The following is a 21299-nucleotide window of genomic DNA, read 5'->3' as shown; positions in this document are numbered from 1 at the left end:
CTCTGCTGGTGACTTTACAATTACTGTCAGTATCTCCGGATGCACACCCCACATTACATTAATTAATTCTACCTAATATCTTCTTCATTCACTTTATAAAATACTACACCTTCACTAACAATTTAATTCCACTTTCTTAGCTTGAATAATCCTCAGAGAATACAAGCAAAAATGCCAAGATAATGATTGGAGAGAGATACTTAGTCTTGTCAGTATATGTCCTTTATTAATACCAATGACATTTTTTTACATGACTTCTGCCTTTATCATTCAAAATGATTCATCTCTATGGTTTGGGAGAAATGAAAAGAACAATAGTCACAGCGCTGAGGCATTGTTTTATATCTTAATAAAAAGATTATACTTCAGCTAAAGAGAAAGAACATGGTATGAGTAACTGGCTCACAGGTATTTTTAATTTCATGCGGCATAAAAGTATACCATCCATCATGATACACTAATTATTGTTTCTCAGTGCTCCTTTTTGAGGGTTTCTACATAATGACGGCAATTTATTAACATCATTAAATTTGATAATAATACTAATTTAAGGTTGTGGAGGAGCACACAGCCTGAAAAGAGGTAAGAATGAATTAGACATAACTATAGACGTACAAATCTACAGGATTTCAAGCTGGAACATTGGGATACTGTCCAGTCATAGCTTGTCAAGGTGGAAACTGGAGAAAAACATTTTTTTTGCCGCGCTGAAGACCACAAACATTAGTGTCAGACAAACAATTCTTTTATTTCATTCCTACGCGTTTCGGAGACCTCAACTGTCTCCTTCTTCAGAGAAAGGAACTGTCATAGCTTGTGAAAGTCTGCCAAGATGACCCCGCATTATATAAGTCTGCAGTTATAAGTTACTGGTAGTGATGGCCGGACTCTCAGATAACTGGGAACGGCGAGTCCAACCGGATTTAAAAAAAAAAACCTGGTTCGGGCCAAGAATTGATTCCGGATATCTGTCCCTATATAAAGACTGCTTTGCACGTTGCGACATCGCTCAATTGATCTCGTTGGGGTCACGGAATTTGTGACGCACATGCGGTCGCTTTAGCGATGCTGTTGCGTGTGACACCTATGAGCGATTTTGAATCGTCGCAAAAATGGTCAAAATCGCTCATCGGTGACATGCCCCCCTATTCTCGAATATCGCTGCTGCTCGGTGTACGAAGTAGTTCGTCGCATCCGTGGCAGCACACATCGCTATGTGTGACACCGCAGGAACGATGAACCTCACCTTACCTGCGGCCGGCCGCAATGAGGAAGGAAGGAGGTGGGCGGGATGTTACGTCCCGCTCATCTCCGCTCCTCTGCTTCTATTGGGCGGCAGTTCGGTGACGCTGCTGTGACGTTGCTGTGACTCTGAACGAACCGCCCCCTTAGAAAGGAGGCGGTTCGCCGGTCACAGCGACGTCGCAGAGCAGGTATGTGCGTGTGATGCTGCCGTAGTGATAATGTTCACTACGGCAGCGATCACACGATATCGCATGTACGATGGGGGCGGGTGCTTTCGTGCTCGACATCGCTAGCAATTGCTAGCGATGTCGTAGCGTGTAAAGCGGCCTTAAGTCTATGGGGAACTGAACCAAAGACTTAAAAATGGTACCAATTTTTTAGAACAAAATAATTCTAAGAATAAACAATTGGGTCAAAAATAGCAAATTTTATTAGTAGTTAAAAATTAATGAACGCCAACTGGCAGTATGACTGGAGCAGGTCCGTCACATGTATAAATATATAAAAATCAAGTACAGGTATTTCTGTAGAGGTATAAGGTTAGATACAATAATTCCAATATACAGGAGAAAAACAATTGGCTGGAAAAATCAGGGTCAATAAAAGTACAACACAGAAAAAAGGATTGGAACACACACAGTTCACAAATTGAAAACCAAGTAAGTTATAGATATGGCATGGGTGTACTCAGTTACATACTATCCAGTGGTGTACAAACTGTATGAGAAGAGGAGTTACTCAAAGAAGAAATATGGTGTGAAAAACAGTGAACTAAGTATGTATCACTATATAATAAAAAAGAGTTTACTAGTTATGTTCATCTGGTATAGTGTGGTGTAATATACAACAGGCACAGGAAAAAGGAATAGATAATGAAAAATATCTTAAAGAAGGTAATCTGTTGTGATGAGTAATAATAATCAAAAAGAATCATATGAAGGTATTGTTAAATGTTTTCCCAATGGAGGAAAAAAGGGGGGGGGGGTGGGATAAGGTAGGACCCAAGAATAAATAAAGTAAAATACAGTCGATGGTATGTATAGCAATCATGTAACAGCTATAGCTATAGTAAATATCATTATTGTAGTGATATAAAGCTGGCTATTAATGTTATTACGGGCCAGAACTAAGTATATTGTCAATAATACTTGTATTAATATATATAACAGCTGTATCTTTAGTACATGATATTATTGTGCTAGGTAATGTAGCTATAGAGAAAAGATATAGTGCAATTACAGCATGAGGTATCTCAAATACAGCATGTTATTCACTAATATCAAGAAACAAGTATAAGGGGAAGCCTCCCAGGCATAAACATGATGAATAAGAGGGGTATTTACCTGTGCAGAAGAGGACCTGTGTGCACATGTGACTCCAGCCCTGATGCACACATTTTAAAAACGGTGGTAGAAGGGAAATGGGGAAATAGAGCAAGAGATTTAGACTTACCAGTCTCTACGCTGCTGTAACTCTACTTCTAGGGCCGCGCATTATCCGTCATGCAATTGCACTTCTACCCCCACCCAGCAGCAGTCCCCGGGTCCCTAGTTGCAGTCAGATGTGCCTCCTCCCTGTGATGCAGTGTGTCTGACTGCTTTCAATCACAGACACTGTCCGTGTGTCTATATTGGTATAAAAATAAATTAAAAAAATTGGCATAGCCTGCAGGCCCCAGCCATGTGATTTTTTTTTTAGCTGTGTATCAAATTAAGAGGGATTGCATGCAGCTTTCTAAATAAATAACTAAAAATATCGGTATGTGGTCTCCCCCCAATTTTGATACTCAGCCATGATAAAGCCAACAGGGGGCTAGTATTCCACTGGAGATAAATAAAAAAAAAAAGATGTACAGTCCCAACTATATAATGTTTACAAAAGTCTTGGGCTCCACCCTATTTTTAATGACCAGCCAAATTAAAGCAGACAGCTGGGGTTAATATTATCAAGCTGGGAAGGCCAATGGTAATTTGGCCTGAAAAAGCAGCCCGCAGCTGCTCCAGAACTGGAGCATCCATTACATGCACCAATTCTAACACTTTAGCCTGATTTTCCCAAATGCCCAGGTGCGGTGTCGATTGGGATAATACTTTTGGGGTTGATGTCAGCAGTGAATTAATAACTGACGTTAAGCCGAGGGGTTAGTAATGAGTATTTGTAAATCCGACACCCCCATTACTAACGTGGCAAGTATAGATTTAAGAAAACACACACAGGAAGAAAATATTTATATGAATAAACACTCTCCCACACTCCCTCATTAGCAAATATACTAATTCAAAAGAAATCCTTAAAGTTCCTATACTTGCTCAAAAGGATGCTTCTACTCAATACTGAGTCTGAATAATTATGACCATGGGATATTTCAGTTTTTCTTTTTTAATAAATTTGCAAAAATTCCTACATTTCTGTGGGTTTTTTTCTGTCAAGATGGGATGCAGAGTGTACATTAATGAGATACATTCCAGACATTCCTACCGCTGACCGGCAGTAATCCCTATGCAGCCTTTGTTCTGAGAAAAATCAACTTATCAATTTTTACTTTGCTCAGATGCAGAAGTATTTCTTCTTGTTTTAAATTAGTTATATCAAGTGGCGAACTTTGATTTTTTTCCTTGTTGAAGGATCCCTGTAATAGTCAGTTCCTTGGTGAACAAGGATTAAAAGTGCCTGTTTAATATCTCAGCCTTTTCTTTGTCCTCTATAATTATCCTGTTACTATCTTTTAAGGGGGTGACACCAAACTTTGTTTTTTTTCTGGCATTGATGTATTTATAAAACAAATTGTGAATTTATTTTAATACATTGACGATTTGTGTTTCAGTAGCTAATTTTGCTAGCTTAATTTCTTTTCTACATTTCCTATTGAAATCTTTATACTCCTCAGATTTTGAATGTCCTTTGCTTTTGTCTTATACTTTGTACTGTCTTAATTATTCACAGTGGTTTCTTTTTATTCCTGGACATTTTATTACCACGGGGTATGAGTTTCCCATAGGATTCTAGTAGTAGATCCTTAATCTTGCCTCATTTATGTTTGGTATCACCAGTTATACTGACATGCTCCCAGTCTACAAAATGAAGCTGTTCCCATAATTTGTTGAAATCAGCTTTCCTAAAGTTCCAGGCTTCTGCATTTCCCTTTCGAAATGTCCTATTAAATATTAAATTGACACTTAAATATTATGATCGCTGCTGTCCAAGTGCTCTCAGACTCGTAGATTTGAAATTGTGTCTGGTCTATTTGACAGGATCAGATCAAGCAAATTATCTCCCTTGATAGTTTCATCTATCAACTGAGAGAGGTAATTGTCTTGAATTGTACTGTAGATAAGAACTTGCAGCTTTTAGCAAACCAAAAGATTCTATGTCCCATTGAATGACTGAATAGTTGAAATCCCTCATAATAAGAACCCAACTACAGTATTATTATTTACTACCGTTTTAATGTGTTGCAACATTTCATCCTCTACCTGCTCAGCTATGATATTAGGCTTATCGCATACTTTAATTAGCAGCTTTCCATTATTGCCCTCCCCATGTACATTTTTCCATACTAACTTTACATTGTCGCCGCTCCCCCCTCAGGTCTTAAGTTAGATTTAAAAAATATACACATCCTCCCACTTTTTTGCCTTTCCTCTCCTTTCTGAATGTAGTGTAACACTCCTCACCCAGTCATGGCTTTCATCCAGCCAGTTTTCCACAATGCCCACCACATCGTAATCAGTTGCTGGCATAGGAGTCTACAATTCATTCATTTTTTTGCAAGACTTCTTGCATTTGCCAGAAGACACTTAACACAATTTACCTCCCTACTTTTCTTGCATGTACCAGCCCCTTTAAACCCTCATGAACCCTTACTGTCTCATTCTTTCAGTCTACTCTAGCTAAACTCTTTTTTACACAACCATCCTTCCTTCCCCCAAATGCTAGTTTAAAAGCTCCTCCATACGTCTGCCCATTTTTTTCCCGCAGCACATCTGCACCCTCCCCATTCCGGAGCAGCCCGTCTCTCCTGTAGAGCCTGTAGCCGACAGAAGTTGGCCCAGTTCCCCATGAACCCAAACCCTTCCTTCCTGCACCAATTTCTAATCCACTTATTTATCTTCCTAAACTCCTGCTGTTTTTCTAGTGACACTCCTGGCAACAGTAGTTGTTCTGAAAACACCACTTTAGAGGTCCTGGACTTCAGATTCTCTCCTAGTTCCCTGTAATCATTTTTAAAGAACTTCCACCTCCCTCTGACTATGTCATTAGTACCAATATGCACCATGACCACTGGGTTTTCCGCAGCCCCACCCAGCAATGTCTACCTGATCCGCAATATGCTGAACCCGGGCACCTGGCAGACATCACACTGTTTAGCATTCACGGCCTTGGCAGCAGAAGACCATGTCTGTCTGCCTAACTATAGATTTCCCTAGCACCAACATCTGTCTGGCCTTTGCTGCACTCCTTTTTCCCTCCTTCCTACAGCATCGTTTTCCTGGTTGCTAGGAGCAACATCATGCTGTAGTGATCCTAGTCCGAGGCCTGCCTTTCTAATATCAGCCAAACAGGCATATTTACTAGATTGAACCCGATCAGGGCTAGGCTCCCTGACACTTTTCCACCTACCTCTTCTTCTAACAGTTAGCCAGCTACCTACCGCTGAGTCCTGAACTTAACCACCTTCATCCTCCTCCAAATCACTAGCCCCAGCCAGAGCATGCTGAGTGAGCTCTGAAATGCTCTCCTGGTTTGCAATGCTCCTGAGTGTTACAGGCTGCATATTAAGATTTATTACCTGGGCTTCCAAATATGTAACATGCTGACATGGAGAACAGATATATTCACCCTCAAATGGCTGTTCAAGGTATGAATACATCACACAAGATGCACACCAGGTAGCATTGTCCATGGAGCATATAATAAATGGGGATAAAAAGTACAAATAAAAGTAGAACAGCTAAGGAAAAAAAACGCAAGGTAAACACAAAATTTTATTCTTGTGTTAAACCATGTTATTTTTTTTTCACTATGGACCTTAATGCAAAACTTTTGGACTTAAACACACTTGGTGCATTTGGAAATTGTAGTTGTAGCACAGTGGCTTAGGGGTTAGCTCTGCAATCTTACAGCACTGGGGTCCTGGGTTTAAATCCCACCAAGGACACCATATGCAAGGAGTTTGTATGTCCTCCCCATGCTTGAGTAGGTTTTCTCCCACACTCCAAAGACATACAAATAGGGAATTTAGATTGTGAACTCTAATGGGGGACAATGTTGCTGATGTGTGTACAGCAATGCAGCATATGTTGTGTACGATGAAAGAGATGTAGAATGAGGACTGTGATTCAGTTCTGGTGCAATTTTAAAAACATTCTGACTAGAGTTGAGCGCGGTTCGCGGTTCGTGGTTCTCCAGTTCTAGGCTCGAGTGATTTTTGGGCTGTTCGAGATCGAACTAGAACTCGAGCTTTTTGCTAAAAGCTCGATAGTTCTAGAAACGTTCGAGAACGGTTCTAGCAGCAAAAAGCAGGGCTTTTTACAGCTGCAGTGTGCAGGAGCCATCGCTGGCAGCCTGCCAGAAGCTGGTAACCAAGATAAACATCGGGTATCCAAGCAAAGCGCTTGGTTAGTAACCCGATGTTTATCTTAGTTACGTGCAGGAAGCCCACACTTCCCGCTCAGCTCGCTCCGCCCCCTCCTGCCCGCGGCATGTATACATACATATACACACACACACACACACACTCTCACACACGCACCCCCCTCCCCCCCCCCGCTCGGCTTACCTGCGGTGGTGAAGTCCCGCCATCCAGACCTCAGCGCTGTCACTGTCCTCCATGGCCGCCGCTTGTCACATCACCTCTCGCTTCCCACCCGAGACGTCACGGACCTCTCGCGATACTTGATGTGAAGGCGCCGGTCATTGACCTCAGTGACAGGGGCTGTCGGCAGTGCTGGAGATCAGCGCAGGTAATGTACCTCGCTGACAGCAGCACTTGTCATGCCCTGCAGTGACCTGGGCTGACCCATTGATGTTAGCTCAGGTCACTGCATTGCTCTCCCAGCCAATGGGGAACATCCTGCTCTTCATTGACTGGGACAGTGTGGATCGTCATGGCAACCCCTTGGATTACACCAGACCTGGATTTGTTTTTCATTCTAATAAATTGGTTAAAGAGGGAATGTTTTGGGGAGTGTTTTTTCAAATAAAAATGTGTTTGTCGTCTATTTTTGTTTATTACTGACTGGGTTGGTGATGTCGGGTATCTGATAGACGCCTGACCTCACCAACCCCAGGGCTTGATGCCAGGTGACATTACACATCTGGTATTAACCCCATATATTACCCCGTTTGCCACCGCACCAGGGCGCGGGATGAGCTGGGGCGAAGCACCAGGATTGGCGCATCTAATGGATGCGCCACTTCTGGGGCGGCTGCGGCCTGCTATTTTTAGGCTGGGGAGATTCCAATAACCATGGACCTCCCTAGTCTGAGAATATCAGGCCCCAGCTGTCTGCTTTACCTTGGCTGGTGATCCAATTTTGGGGGACCCCTACGTGTTTTTTTTTTTAATTATTTATTTAATTTAAAATAACAGCGTGGGGTGCCCTCAGTTTTGGATTACCAGCCAAGGTGAGGTTGCCAGCTGTGGTCTGCAGGCTGCAGCCGTCTGCTTTACCCTAGCTGGCTACAAAACTAGGGGGAACCCTACGTCATTTTTTTTTCATTTTTTTGGCTAAATACAAAGCTAAGCATCCCTTAGTGCCACATGAAAGGTACCAAAGGGTGTTCCACTTTTTCTCCATTTTTTTCTCCACTTTTTCTCCATTTTTTTCTCCACTTATTCTCCACTTTTTCTCCTCTTATTCTCCACTTTTTCTCCACTTTTTCTCCTCTTATTCTCCACTTTTTCTCCACTTTTTCTCCACTTTTTCTCCATTTTTTTCTCCACTTTTTCTCCACTTTTTCTCCACTTTTTCTCCTCTTATGCTCCACTTTTTCTCCACTTTTTCTCCACTTTTTCTCCTCTTATGCTCCACTTTTTCTCCACTTTTTCTCCTCTTAATCTCCACTTTTTCTCCTCTTATGTTCCACTTTTTCTCCACTTTTTCTCCACTTTTTCTCCACTTTTTCTCCTCTTATGCTCCACTTTTTCTCCACTTTTTCTCCACTTTTTTCTCCACTTTTTCTCCTCTTATGCTCCACTTTTTCTCCACTTTTTCTCCTCTTATGCTCCACTTTTTCTCCACTTTTTCTCCTCTTATGCTCCACTTTTTCTCCACTTTTTCTCCACTTTTTTCTCCACTTTTTCTCCTCTTATGCTCCACTTTTTCTCCACTTTTTCTCCTCTTATGCTCCACTTTTTCTCCACTTTTTCTCCTCTTATACTCCACTTTTTCTCCACTTTTTCTCCACTTTTTTCTCCACTTTTTCTCCTCTTATGCTCCACTTTTTCTCCACTTTTTCTCCACTTTTTCTCCTCTTATGCTCCACTTTTTCTCCACTTTTTCTCCTCTTAATCTCCACTTTTTCTCCTCTTATGCTCCACTTTTTCTCCACTTTTTCTCCACTTTTTCTCCTCTTATGCTCCACTTTTTCTCCTCTTATGCTCCACTTTTTCTCCACTTTTTTCTCCACTTTTTCTCCTCTTATGCTCCACTTTTTCTCCACTTTTTCTCCTCTTATGCTCCACTTTTTCTCCACTTTTTCTCCTCTTATGCTCCACTTTTTCTCCACTTTTTCTCCACTTTTTTCTCCACTTTTTCTCCTCTTATGCTCCACTTTTTCTCCACTTTTTCTCCTCTTATGCTCCACTTTTTCTCCACTTTTTCTCCTCTTAATCTCCACTTTTTCTCCTCTTATGCTCCACTTTTTCTCCACTTTTTCTCCACTTTTTTCTCCACTTTTTCTCCTCTTATGCTCCACTTTTTCTCCACTTTTTCTCCACTTTTTCTCCTCTTATGCTCCACTTTTTCTCCACTTTTTCTCCACTTTTTTCTCCACTTTTTCTCCTCTTATGCTCCACTTTTTCTCCACTTTTTCTCCACTTTTTTCTCCACTTTTTCTCCTCTTATGCTCCACTTTTTCTCCACTTTTTTCTCCACTTTTTTCTCCACTTTTTCTCCACTTTTTCTCCTCTTATGCTCCACTTTTTCTCCACTTTTTCTCCTCTTATGCTCCACTTTTTCTCCACTTTTTCTCCTCTTATGCTCCACTTTTTCTCCACTTTTTCTCCTCTTATGCTCCACTTTTTCTCCACTTTTTCTCCACTTTTTTCTCCACTTTTTCTCCTCTTATGCTCCACTTTTTCTCCACTTTTTCTCCACTTTTTCTCCTCTTATGCTCCACTTTTTCTCCACTTTTTCTCCTCTTATGCTCCACTTTTTCTCCACTTTTTCTCCTCTTAATCTCCACTTTTTCTCCTCTTATGCTCCACTTTTTCTCCACTTTTTCTCCACTTTTTTCTCCACTTTTTCTCCTCTTATGCTCCACTTTTTCTCCACTTTTTCTCCACTTTTTCTCCTCTTATGCTCCACTTTTTCTCCACTTTTTCTCCACTTTTTTCTCCACTTTTTCTCCTCTTATGCTCCACTTTTTCTCCACTTTTTCTCCACTTTTTTCTCCACTTTTTCTCCTCTTATGCTCCACTTTTTCTCCACTTTTTCTCCACTTGTTCTCCACTTTTTCTCCACTTTTTTCTCCACTTTTTCTCCTCTTATGCTCCACTTTTTCTCCACTTTTTCTCCACTTTTTCACCGTTCTTTTTCTATGGTCAGTCTACCCATTAGCTCTGCCATGCATACTGTAGCTCTACACCTACTGCACATGTTACTTTATGATTGACATCTCTTTCGTACCAGAGCTGTCTAAGCCTACTCTGACCCCATATTTGTCATTACTATATTGTCCTTGTACTGTATTATGACATTTGTATCATGTGTTTCATTTCTTGCTGTGTTGCAATTTTTTTGCTGCATCCCAATTGTACCTCTACATTGTTCGAGTTTATGTTATTGTTCTCTCACTCTTATGTGATACTGATTATTGTCATTTTTCATGATTACATGCAGATAAGTCCAATCTGACGAAGGCTCAGGCCGAAACGTCATTTGTAACTTGTTTTGGACAAAAACATATATGCTTATGAAAAAAAAAATGTTCTTAATACGGACCAATAAAGAGTGATTTTGCATTACTATCCATTGGGACTTACTGACTTAGTCTGGGAGATTTAGAGTGCCGAGGTTACTCACTAATTTTATCTATTATTACCTCTGAGCACCTATATACCAGTGAGCAGAGCTTCCTCTACAGTAGTTCTCCTGATTAGGCATGCCCTTACCTCATGAGCAGGGCATTGCAGCTTTGGTAGCAACCATTATGACATGGACTCTGCTGCTGTGGACCCGGGGAGAGTGAGTGCAGATTCATTGCACCCACACTCCTCACATGAAGGGTCCGCACTCCTAGAAAATGGGGGATACGTTCCCTGAGTGTCTCCCCCCCATATTCTAGACGGTCCAGAGTCGTCGTGGGACCCCTTTATTTTTTTTCTTACAATAAATTGGTGAAAGAGGAAATGTTTTGGGGACTGTTTTTTCAAATAAATTTCTTTTGTCGATTTTTTGTTTTTGTTAGTACTGACAGTTTATGATGTTGGGTATCTAATAGACGCCATGACATCACAAACTGCTGGGCTTGATCTCAGGTGACTTTACAGCTAGTATCAACCCGATTTATTACCCCGTTTGCCACTGCACCAGGGCACGGGATGAGCTGGGGTGAAGCGCCAGGATTGGCGCATCTAGTGGATGCGCCACGTCTGGGGTGCCTGCGGCCTGCTATTTTTAGGCTGTGAAGGCCCAATAACTATGGACCTTCCCACCCTGAGAATACCAGACCACAGCTGTCCGCTTTACCTTGGCTGGTGATCCAATTTGGGGGGGACCCTACTTTTATTGTGTAATTATTAATATTTATAAAATAATTATAAAAAAGAGCCTGAGGGGACCTCCACATTGGATCCCCAACCACGGTAAAGCTGCCAGCTGTGGTTTTCAGGCTACAGCCGTCTGCTTTACCCTAGCTGGCTATCAAAAATGGGGGGACCCAACGTAATTTTTTTTTTTAACTATTTTTTAAATAGAAAAAATTAATGGGCTTCCCTGTATTTTGATTGACAACCAAGGTAACGGCAGGCAGATGGGGGTGGCAACCCATAGCTGTCTGTTTTATCTGCGCTGAGAATCAAAAATACCGCGGAGCGCTACGTCATTTTTTTAAAGATTTATTTTTACAGCACTGTGATGTCCAGCAATCAAAATACAGGGAAGCCCATTTTATTTTTAGTTATTTAAATAAATAATTAAAAAAAATATATATGGGCTCCCGCTGCATTTTTTGTATTGCTAGCTAAGGGTAATCCAAGCAGCTACTGGCTGCTAACCCCCACTGCTTGGTGTTACCTTCACTGGCAATGGAAAATCCAGGGAAGCATTTTTTATTTTTTTTGCCAAAAAACTACAAAAAAAGGACGTGAGCTTCGCCATATTTTTGTATGCTAGCCAGGTATAGCAGGCAGGTGCTGGAAGAGTTGGATACAGCGCCAGAAGATGGCGCTTCTATGAAAATGCCATTTTCTGAGGTGGCTGCAGACTGCAATTCGCAGCAGTGGGGCCCAGAAAGCTCAGGCCAACCGGTGGTGCGGATTCCAATCCCCAGCTGCCTAGTTGTACCTGGCTGGACACAAAAATGGGGCAAAGCCTACGTCATTTGTTTTCTAATTATTTCATGAAATTCATGAAATAATAAAAAAAGGGCTTCCCTTTATTTTTGGTTCCCAGACGGGTACAAATAGGCAACTGGGGGTTGGGGGCAGCCGTACCTGCCTGCTGTACCTGGCTAGCATACAAAAATATGGCGAAGCCCACATAATTTTTTCAGGGGGCAAAAAAATTCTGCATACAGTCCTGGATGGAGTATGCTGAGCCTTGTAGTTCTGCAGCTGCTGTCTGTCTGTATGGAGAAGAGCAGACAGCAGCTGCAGAACTACAAGGCTCAGCATACTCCATCCAGGACTGTATGCAGAAGTTTTTTGCCCACCAAAAAAATGACGTGGGCTTCGCCATATTTTTGTATGCTAGCCAGGTACAGCTGGCAGCCACGGGCTGCCTCCAACCCCCAGTTGCCTATTTGTACCCGGCTGGGAACCAAAAATATAGGGAAGCCCGTTTTTTTTAATTATTTCACTTATTTCATGAAATAATTAAAAAACAAATGACGTGGGCTTCGCCCTATTTTTGTGTCCAGCCGGGTACAACTAGGCAGCTGGGGATTGGAATACGCAGCACAGGTTAGCCCGAGGTTTGTGGGCGCCTCTGCTGCGGATTTCAGTCCGCAGCCGTCCCAGAAAATGGCGCTCTCATAGAAGCGCCATCATCTGGCGCTGTATCCAACTCTTCCAACAGCCCTGGAGCCGGGTGGCTTGTTGGGTAATCATGAGTTAATACTGGCTTTGTTTTACTAGCCAGTATTAAGCCAGAGATTCTTAATGTCAGGCACGTTTGACCCGGCCATTAAGAATCTCCAATAAAGGGTTAAAAAAAAGACACCACACAGAGGAAAAATACTTTAATAGAAATAAATACACAGACACATTAGAGACTCCATCTTTATTACCCCCTGTCAGCCCTCCACGACCCTGCTCTTCTGTCTTCTTTCTTTCTAGTGTAGTAGTAGTGACGATTGTAGTGAGGAAGGATGAGATTCACCAGCTCATCACTTGGGGCTGGGGAACCTCCATCCTCACTACAATGCTCACTACAATCGTGCAGCAGCGTGCAGCCTTCACTCCGTGAGTGATCACTGCTGGCTGCTAGCGGTAACGCTGACAGACGCGTTACCATAGCAACGGTGCTCTCGGAGCCGCGGTTAGCGGTGACGTCACCGCTAACTGCGTTGCTATGGCAACGGTGATCTCCGTTAATGACCGGCTGTGTCAGCCGGTCCCTAACGGAACGGGGAGTCGACCGTGTGCTAGAGCATGTCGCCGGTACACGGCGATACACATATGTGCACCGTGTACCGGAGAGATGCACTCGCAGGTCCTACATGACGTGTCATAGTCATGTGACCAGTCTGTAGCCAATGAGATAATAGCCACATGACTGGTCACATGGCTATTTTGACGTCACGATAGGTCCTGCATCTCTGCTGGCAGTGCAGGTCACCGGGAGGATTCAGCGATCATCGGATGGAATAGCGGCAGGAGACAGAGTGCAGAAGGGATCGCGAGGACCGGTAAGTGTTATGGCAATGTTTATTAACTGTTTGTGTACATTTATAATGCATTTTTATGTGTTTGTGATTGCCTCCCATTATAGCCTATACGTTCGAGTTCGGTTCGTCGAACGTTCGACGAACTGAACTCGAACGAGACCTCCGTTCGGCGAACCACCTCGAGCCGAACCGCGACCGGTTCGCTCATCTCTAATTCTGACTCCATAACTGGGCATTATCTGCCATTCAACTGATAACCTGTTTGCACTGTTCGATATTCAGGGGTGCAATTCTTCAGGGGTGGTGTATTTCATCCTCCTGGAAAGTGAGACAGGAAGCTAAAGGGCGCTTTACACGCAACGACATCGCTAACGAGATGTCATTGGGGTCACGGAATTCGTGACGCATGTGCGGCCTCGTTAGTGATGTTGTTGCATGTAACACATACGAGCGACCGCTAACGATGCAAAATACTTACCAAATCGTTGATCGTTGACATGTTGTCCATTTCCCAAATATCGTTCCTTGTTCTGGATGCAGGTTGTTTGTCGTTCCTGAGGCAGCACACATCGCTACGTGACACCCTAGGAATGACGAACAACACCATACCTGCGTCCTCCGGAAATGAGGTGGGCGTGACTTTCCTGCGGCTGATCTCCGCCCCTCCGCTTCAATTGGATGCCTGCCATGTGACGTCGCTGTAACGCCACACGAACCGCCCCCTTAGAGAGGAGGCTGTTCGCCGACTACAGCGATGTCGTTAGGAAGGTAAGTATGTGTGATGGGTAGCAGCGAGTTTGTCCACCACGAGCAACAATTTGCCTGTGATGCACAAACGACGGGGGCGGGTGCGAACGCTAGCGACATCGTAGCGATGTCGCAGCGTGTAAAGCCTCCTTTAGTCTCGTGGATGGGCGAGTTTGTTCTGCTGATGCAGCAGACCCAAATTTACCTGATCCATGACCTTAGCCTGTGCATGCGCCATCAGCAGCTCGTCCAGTTCTATTTCTCTTACCACACACCTTGTGGGTATTAAAGTATGTATGTAGCTAACAGCAGTATAAATAGGGAATCAAATCTAATCCATGTAACCCAGAAAAGGTATTCAGTTTTAGGTTGCAGCAACAAAGATTGTAAGGAAAGAAACCTTGTCTATATGCCAAACAGGCATACAAACCACTAAAGGCAAACAGCAATTGCCAAGTGGATTTAGCGCATTCATTTTGTTTGTCTATGCTCTTTTTCAAAGGAAAGCAAAAAACAGTTACAAAAATCACAAGTAGACCGCTTCTCTCCAATGTTCTTAAGCAAAGCAAAACTTCCATGAAAAAGTTTACTACACCAATAAAACATGAATGTTTTAGAATACAACTTTCTGCCTGACTTACCTGACAGATGGATCATTTGCTAGCAGAAATAAATAGTAACAGTTTATTTTCTTTAAAACCGTTTCTCAAGAAAGTTAAAGTATGAAATCTGCTTTTGTAATACCCTGCTTGACAGTTCTAAAGACAATTCTTTAAAAGCCTCTTTTAACAGAGTAGTCATATAACACGCCCACCAGTACTGTTACTTTATGATTTAGTCGTCAGACATCGCACATAAAAGAATATAACAAACACTACAGTGACAACTGCACTAAATTTGACTTTTAGTCATTTTGATATATTGAATGCCACTTTAGTTTTGGTGCACATCTCTTCTCTGTAAAAATACAGTCATAAATATCACACTGTCCGCCTACTCATTGCATAAGTATAGTTAAAACAGTTTTCGACAATTCATAAGATTCTCATGGGCTGTACAATGATACCGTTCAAATCAGCAGCAAAGTTGGCAATATAACTGTCTTAGGTGAAGAAAACAAGCTGTAACTTTATTCTTTTTGTGAGACTAAATAAATATTGCTGGAAAAAACAAGAGGTAAGCAAATAAATTTATAGCAATATTTTTTGGATGAGTGTATGTGTATAGTTTGTGTGTGTGTGTGTGTGTGTGTGTGTGTGTGTGAGCTCCTTTATTGAGTATGCCTATGTGTTCTTACTAGAGATGAGCGAACCTCTAGAGGCTCGAGTTCGGTTCGGTTCGTCGAACGGAGGCCATGTTCGCGTTCGGTTCGGCGAGCCGTTCGACGAACCTCTCGAACCCCATTGAAACCAATGGGAGGCAAACACAAACACATAAAAACTCATTATAAATGTACACATACAGTTAATAAACATTGCCATAACACTTACCTGTCGCCGCGATGCGTCCTACACTCTGTCTCCCGCCGCTTTTCCTTCTGATAATCGCTGCATCCTCCCGGTAGCCAGCACCAGCATAGGACCTATCGTGACATCAAAATAGCCATGTGACCAGTCACGTGTCTATTATCTCATTGGCTACAGACTGGTCACATGGCTTTGACGTCATGCTAGGACCTGTCAGTGCATCTCTCCAGTACGCGGTGATCGTTTATGTATCTCCGTGTACGGGCGACATGCTCTGGCACATGGTCGACTCCCCGTTCTGCTTCCCCATTCCGTTATTCACCGGCTGCCACAGCCGGTCAATAACAGAGATCACCGTTGCTATAGCAACGCGCCTGTCAGCGGTGACATCACCACTTACAGGCAGCAGCTTCTGGTCACTCACGGAGTGAAAAGACTGCATGGGAACAGCAGTGTCTTCCTCTCATGCAGCGCTGCTGATGTAACAGAGCTGCATGGGTTGAAGGAGAAAGAAAACAGAAGAGCAGGATCGTGAAGGGATAAGAGGGAGTAATAAAAATGGAGTCTCTAATTGTGTCTGTGTATTTATTTCTATTAAAGTATTTTTTCTCTGTGTGGTGTCTTTTTCTAACCCTTTATTGGAGATTCTTAATGGCCAGGTCAAACTTGCCTGACATTAAGAATCTCTGACTTAATAGTAGCTTTGTTTTACTAGCTAGTATTAACTCATAATTACCCAGCAAGCCACCCGGCTCCAGGGCTGTTGGAAGAGTTGGATACAGCGCCAGATGATGGCGCTTCTATGAAAGCGCCATTTTCTGGGGCGGCTGCGGATTGCAATTCGCAGCAGAGGTGCCCAGAAAGCTCAGGCTAACCTGTGCTGTGGATTCCAATCCCCCAGCTGCCTAGTTGTACCTGGCTGGACACAAAAATGGGGCGAAGCTCATGTCGATTTATTTTCAATATTCTTCAATATTTTTTTTTGTTCCCAGCCGGGTACAAATAGGCAGCTGTGGGTTGGGGGCAGCCGTACCTGGCTGCTGTACCTGGATAGCATACAAAAATATGGCAGAGCTTATGTCATTTTTTTGGTGGGCAAAAAACTCCTGCATACAGTCCTGGATGGCTTATGCGGAGCCTTGTAGTTCTGCAGCTGCTGTCTGCTCTGCTGCATACACTAGTGAATGGAGCATGCTGAGCCTTGTTGTTCTGCAGTTGCTGTCTGCTCTCCTCCATACAGACAGACAGCAGCTGCAGCACTACAAGGCTCAGCATACTCCATCCAGGACTGTATGCAGGAGTTTTTTGCCCCCCCCAAAAAATGATGTGGGCTTCGCCATTTTATTGTATGCTAGCCAGGTACAGCAGGCAGCTAAGGGCTGCCCCCAACCCCCAGCTGCCTATTTGTACCCGGCAGGAAACCAAAAATTTAGGGAAGCCCTTTTTTTTATTAATTATTTCATGAATTTCATGAAATAATTAAAAAACAAATGACGTGGGCTTTGCCATGTTTTTGTATGCTAGCGAGGTACAGCAGGCACCTACGGGCTGCCCCCATCCCCCAGCTGCCTATTTGTACCCGGCTGGGAACCAAAAATTTAGGGAAGCCCTTTTTTTATTAATTATTTCATGAATTTCATGAAATAATTAAAAAACAAATGACGTGGGCTTAAACATATTTTTGTATGCTAGCCAGGTACAGCAGGCACCTACGGGCTGCCCCCAACCCCCAGCTGCCTATTTGTACCCGGCTGGGAACCAAAAATATAGGGAAGCCCTTTTTTTATTAATTATTTAATGAATTTCATGAAATAATTAAAAAACAAATGACGTGGGCTTTGCCATGTTTTTGTATGCTAGCGAGGTACAGCAGGCACCTACGGGCTGCCCCCAACCCCCAGCTGCCTATTTGTACCCGGCTGGGAACCAAAAATATAGGGATGCCCATTTTTTTTTAATTATTTCACTTATTACATGAAATAATTAAAAAACAAATGACGTCGGCTTCGCCCAATTTTTGTGTCCAGCCAGGTACAACTAGGCAGCTGGGGATTGGAATCCACAGCATAGGTTGGCCTGAGCTTTCTGGGCCCCTCTGCTGCGAATTGCAGTCCGCAGCCGCCCCAGAAAAGGGCGCTTTCATAGAAGCGCCATCTTCTGGCGCTATATACAACTCTTCCAGCTTCCCTGGTGACGAGTGGCTTGCTGGGTAATAATGGGGTTGGGGCTAGCTGTATATTATCAACTGGCCCTAAGCCCGAAATTCATGGTGACACTCCAATATTAGACATGGCCACCATGAATTTCTAGTACCGATAAAAAAAACCACAACACACAGAAAAATATTTTTATTATAAATAAAACACAACACAATTAGTGACTCCATTTTTATTGAAATAAAGAACCCCCCTCCGCAGTAATCATGGGTCAAGGGTCCCACGCCATCCAATCCGGATCCAATATCATCTGATCGGTTTGCTGGAAGGCAAAGCGATCAGATGATGTGTCAGGTTCAAGGGTCTGAATCACATGACACAACAGCTGATTGTATAAACAGCGCTGTCATGTCATAGGCGCCGGTGGGCGGGGAAAGCACGGAATAACTAATTGACTAATGAAGCGGCAGCCATTTTATAAAGAGGAAAAGACACCGCAGATTTGTGACAGACGTGGAGCGAGACGCCCGTGATCGGTGAGTAGTAAAGGGAGTGGGATTTTGCTGGGGACGCAGGACGCATGCAGATAGCAACGTGTGCACATAGACTTTCTGTGAAAAGCCACGTTTATGGTGATCGAACCATTCTCGAACGTAACTCGAACTGTCGAGCTTTTAGCAAAAAGCTCGAGTTCGATCACGAACACCCCCCAAAATCACTCGAACATGAAATTGGCGAACCTCGAACATCGCTCATCTCTAGTTCTTACATGTACTTAGGAAGTATATATACAGTATGTACAGAATATGTGGACCCATGAGTGTAGAAAGTGTGCATATGTGTGCACTTATTTATGTAATAACTAGTCCTATGAGAATATCTCTGAGTGCACATACAGTATGCAATGATTATGTATAAAGTGCATGCCTGATTCAGCCATAGCCTAAATGGTGCCCTGTGCAAAACTGGCCATTGTTTCCTCACCCTACTGATTTTTCACCCAGTTTCAAAGGACAAAAATGAGGACAGGAGGCTAATTTTTTTAAATTCTATGAATATTGATTTTTAAAATGTAATATGCAATAAACTCCACCAAAATTATGCTAGAGAATCTGTATCTTTCACCACGACTGACCTCATTCTTATAGGGGTCTTCTGATCTCATATATTTATGCTATATCCCTGGGGCGCACACATATCTGGAGAATGGGGCACTGCCGCTCTTTGTGGAGAGATGGTATAAATTCCTGTACACATGGATGGGAGTTCTCCCATCTCTGGGATGAGAGCGGCACAGTTTATAGCCCCACTGGTGGGATTTGCATCTATTATGCAAATGCTGTGGATAAATATACAGGAAGATAACGACAAACAATGTACAATAGAGCTGGTGGCTGGTGCTGCAGGTACTCAGGACCAAAAAGGCCAAAATACAGATGTTTAAGGGAATTGTATAAAATTAAAAAAATCTCTGCTTTCTGCATGATAAAGTGTCCTGGGGTTATAGGTGTCACTGCCTCTCAGCTCCACTGACCTGAACAAACTGAGGTGTAGCACCACATATGCAAATAAGAAAGCCGCGGAGACACCATCACGTGTTTCTCAACGCTGGCAGGAAACTAGCCAGGTCTTTCACCGGGAAGGAACAACCACGGGAAGGGCAGTCTCCAGTCAAGGAGACCACCTATACCAAACTTTTACTTTTACTAGGCATTGCCCCCACTAGCCAGATTCCTACTCCACACTGATGAGGGGCAAATACCCCGAAACGGCTGTCTGTGGATGGATACCATGTTTGGTATAGGTGGTCTCCTTGACTGGAGACTGCCCTTCCCGTGGTTGTTCCTTCCCGGTGAAAGACCTGGCTAGTTTCCTGCCAGCGTTGAGAAACACGTGATGGTGTCTCCGCGGCTTTCTTATTTGCATACTTCCCAGGGGGCAATGCTCTAGAATCACTGCGTTGAGAAACACGTGATGGTGTCTCCGCAGTGGATATGTTGATCTCCCTAAGGTCAACAATGCTTGCTTAAGTAGTCTTTTACTAGGCATTGCCCCCACTAGCCAGATTCCTACTCCACACTGATGAGGGGCAAATACCCCGAAACGGCTGTCTGTGGATGGATACCATGTTTGGTATAGGTGGTCTCCTTGACTGGAGACTGCCCTTCCCGTGGTTGTTCCTTCCCGGTGAAAGACCTGGCTAGTTTCCTGCCAGCGTTGAGAAACACGTGATGGTGTCTCCGCGGCTTTCTTATTTGCATACTTCCCAGGGGGCAATGCTCTAGAATCACTGCGTTGAGAAACACGTGATGGTGTCTCCGCAGTGGATATGTTGATCTCCCTAAGGTCAACAATGCTTGCTTAAGTAGTCTTTTACTAGGCATTGCCCCCGCTAGCCAGATTCCTACTCCACACTGATGAGGGGCAAATACCCCGAAACGGCTGTCTGTGGATGGATACCATGTTTGGTATAGGTGGTCTCCTTGACTGGAGACTGCCCTTCCCGTGGTTGTTCCTTCCTGGTGAAAGACCTGGCTAGTTTCCTGCCAGCGTTGAGAAACACGTGATGGTGTCTCCGCGGCTTTCTTATTTGCATACTTCCCAGGGGGCAATGCTCTAGAATCACTGCGTTGAGAAACACGTGATGGTGTCTCCGCAGTGGATATGTTGATCTCCCTAAGGTCAACAATGCTTGCTTTAGCACCACATATGAACCATGAGGATGGGAAGCACTATGTAGGGAAAATGATGGCATATAATCACAATGAGGATGGGGGACGCTGTGTATGGAAGAACTACGGCATATACACAGCATGAGGACGGGGGTGCTGTGTATGGAAGAACTATGGCATAGACACAGCATGAGGACAAAGGGCACTATGTACGAAAGAACTACGGCACATACACAGCATGAGGATGGGTGGGTGCTGTGTATTGAAATGACGCATCTATGGGGTCGGAGGTTACCCGTCACTGGGCTGCGATTTTTCTCCTGGGATGCCGCGGTGGCTTTGCCAGGTTTTGTGACCCCGGCGGTGTCAATAAAGATGGGGAAGGGGATGATGGGAGTAGTTGTTTTTGATGCCACCTGTGGTGTGCGGCCAGTATTAGCAGCCGCTGTGGGAAGTTACTCTCTGTTGAGGCGGATGGTGACTCAGCTCGGGTGTTGGGAGCAGTTGTCGCCTATGGCGCAGGGGCGCGATGTTGAGAGTGTCGGCAGTAATGGGCTGACACAGAGGGTGCAGTTCAAGTTCTTTACTCACTGGAAGCACACCGCCATTGGAGTACCGAGCTACACTGTGATGGGCTCCAGCCGATCCAGGATTCTTTGGAGCTCGAGGCCGGTGTTTTCTTCTGTGCGTCACCTTTCAACAGTCTCCCTCCACATCTCCTGGGCCATGTCAACGTGTCA

Source organism: Anomaloglossus baeobatrachus, chromosome 1, assembly GCF_048569485.1.
Source record: "Anomaloglossus baeobatrachus isolate aAnoBae1 chromosome 1, aAnoBae1.hap1, whole genome shotgun sequence".
NCBI classification, from domain to species: Eukaryota; Metazoa; Chordata; class Amphibia; order Anura; family Aromobatidae; genus Anomaloglossus; species Anomaloglossus baeobatrachus.
This window is presented reverse-complemented; position numbering follows the sequence as displayed.